Raw genomic sequence first — 3093 nt, 5'->3', positions numbered from 1 at the left:
AATATTAATTCATGATAACTTCACAAAATCAAAAAATTAAATAATAGCCAAAACTAAAATTGTGGCACAGCTCATACTGTATTTTTTGGTGTTTCTTTAGGCCATCTGAAGAAGGAACATTAAATGGTGAGTCCATGTGGTAGATTTAATGTAAAAAAATGAGAATCATACATGATCTCTTATAGCAAATACCACATTATTCTAGGTAAGACATTTTATACTTCAAGCTAGAAAAAGCCAAGGCAGTGGAAATTTCTCTCATACAATTTTTCTTTAATATAGATATTCAGGCCAGGCATGGTGGTGGTCATGCCTGTAATCCTAGCACTCTGGGAGGCTGAGGTGGGAAGATTGCCTGAGCTCAGGAGTTGGAGATCAGCCTGATCAGGAGCAAGACCCTGTCTCTATAAAAAATAGAAAAATTAGCCGGGTGTGGTAGCACACGCCTGCAGTCCAGCTGCATGGGAGACTGAGGCGGGAAAATTGCTGGAGCCCAGGAATTTGAGGTTGCAAAGAGCTACAATAATGCCACTGCACTCTAGCTGAGGCAACAGAGCTAAACTCTCTCAAAGTAATAATAGTAAAAAAAAGTTTTAAAAAAAAGTTGTTCTTAAACATGTGAACCTCCCTGTTGGGGATGATCTCTTTACTGTTACCCCCTCCAGCTTAATCCCTGTCACCCAGCCTGTTCCTCTAACATTCCATGTTTTAATGAATAATACTTAGTCAGCTATATGACACCTGAGAGTGAGTTATCATTGACCACCTGAACTTTGCACTCACAAAGTCCTATTGCATTTATCTGTTAAATATCTGTAGAATCCACCCTCCCCTATACATCCCACTGCTGCTTTCAATTTAGACCTTTTTTTTTTTTTCCTTTGGAAACAAAGAAATTCTCACTTTGTTTCCCAGGCATGAGGGGGCGGTGGCGTGATGATAGCTCACTGCAACCTTAAACTCCTGGGCTTGAATGATTCTCCTGCCGCAGCCTCCTGAGCAGCTGGGACTATAGGCACATGCCATGATGCCTAGCTAAATTTTTATTTTTTGTGGAGATGGGGTCTTGCTATGTTGCTCAGGCTGGTTTTGAACTCCTGACCTTGGTAATCCTCCTGCCTCAGCCTCCTAAAGTGTTAGGAGTACAGGCGTGAGCCTGGCCAGACTATCATTTTTTGAAACCTTTCATTGAAGTGTATAGTAAGCATACAGAATAGTGCGGATAAGCCCACACTTCAGTGAATTCTCACAAAGTGAGCATACTCATGTAATCAGCACCCAAAAACTGAATTTGGCCAATATCCTAGCTCCTTTATGTGCTCTTATAACCTCTGCCCCTAACACAATGCTTAGTTTTGCCTGTTTCGTGTGTGTGTATGCTCATGTGTGCATGTATATATACATATGATCTATATAAATGAAATCATACAGTATATACTGTTTTGTATCTTCTTCCTCTTAATATCATTTTATGGATTCATCAATATCGCTGTGTATAGTGGTAGTTTGTGCATTCTGTATACTACATAGTATTTCCTTATTTGAATATATTGAATTTATTCATTCTATTTGGTGGTGATTTCAGTAGCTTTCACTGTATGGCTATTCTGATTTTTGTTGCTATGAGCATTCTTCTTCATGTTGTTTGATAAACATATGTATTTATTTTTGGTTGGTATATACCCAGGAATAGAATTGCTGGGTCATAGGGTATACCTGTGTTCACATTTGGTAGTTACTGCCAAATCAATTTTCAAGGTGGGGGCCAGGCACAGTGGCTCACACCTGTAATCCCTGCACTTTGGAAGGCCAAGGTGGGAGAACCGCTTAAGGCCAGGAGTTCCAGACCAGCCTGGGCAACAGAGTGAGACCCCATCTCTATTAAAAATCTGTAAAAAATTAGCTGGTCATGGTGGCATATGCCTGTAATCCCAGCTACTCGGGAAGCTGAGGCAGGAGGATTGCTTGAGCCCATGGGTTTAAGGTTACAGTGAGCTATTACCATGCTATTTGGGCTCCATGCTTGTAGTTTTACTGCTAGTCTATCTTATATTCTGCCAGTGAAATGATTTTTAAAATTCCAAAGAAAATTAAAAAAAAAAAAGGTCTTGTTTTGACACCCATTTGATACTGGAAGTGTGGTAATAGTTATTCTCTAATATGGACTACTTGAGAAGAAAAGCCAATTTGAGGGAAATTATGTATTCCACAGTGCTTCCCCCTTCTGTGAATCAGAAATTGATCTTAATATATAGAGAAGAAAATAAACCAGGTGCCACAAGGATAAGCAGCTGTTCAAATATTTTGAGTATCCTAACCCTGAAATGGCATTTGGAAGACCTACTTACAGTTAAACCCCTTCAAGGAATATTTTCTTTTATAACCAAAGCAATGGGATGTAAATACAGAATAGGTGTTTGAAGTTGATCTTAATTCTACTGTTTTAACAACACTGTCTTACAGAATGCTGACCTAAAGAAGTACCCAGAAAGGTGGAGTTGATCAGCAACTCTTTGAGTGATGAGAAAAGAGTGATTTATCAGCAGCAGGCAAAGGGATAATGCTAGGGTTCCAAAATACTTCTTGCAAGAAAATACTTCTATCATTAAGGTGAAAATCTACAGGAAACATCAGGGTCCAATAGAATGTAAGAGCTGGAAAGAGACTGCAGAGGTCCTCTACTCCTGAGGTCATGTCTGAATCTGGTCCTTTCAGTCCTGAGTAGGCTACATAGCTGTATAATGGGAGAGCAGCTAAGCCTCTAATCTGTTTTCCTTGATTCCCATTCTACTCTGCTTTTTGCTATACCTGTGTCTCTAATTTACACTGGAATCCTTGGAATTAAAAGAACCTCCACCCAGTGCCAGTATATGTTGTTATAAATAAAAATATATTGAACATTGGGAAAATTTTTTTTTCAATATTAGAAATTGAGTTTTGCAGAATGACATTGATTTACTGTTCTCTCAGTTCTTTGCCCATCAATTCTATTGAAGTAGTTTTAGAATCCTCCAAAGTCATTTCAAGGCATTGTTATAATACCGGAATGAATCTCCACAAATACAGAAGTCATGAAATATTTTACTCTATAGT

The 3093-nt window shown here is 38.8% G+C and overlaps 1 protein-coding gene across 1 annotated transcript in view; it reads left to right on the top strand.

Moving 5' to 3' along the window:
- LOC105814261 (transient receptor potential cation channel subfamily M member 7-like) overlaps positions 1–3093 on the top strand; it is a 68125-nt gene that overhangs the window by 26249 nt on the left and 38783 nt on the right. The gene's annotated exons all lie outside the window — the stretch shown is intronic.

Source organism: Propithecus coquereli, unplaced genomic scaffold, assembly GCF_000956105.1.
Source record: "Propithecus coquereli isolate 6110/MARCELLA unplaced genomic scaffold, Pcoq_1.0 Scaffold3, whole genome shotgun sequence".
Taxonomy (NCBI): domain Eukaryota; kingdom Metazoa; phylum Chordata; class Mammalia; order Primates; family Indriidae; genus Propithecus; species Propithecus coquereli.
This window is presented reverse-complemented; position numbering and strand designations above follow the sequence as displayed.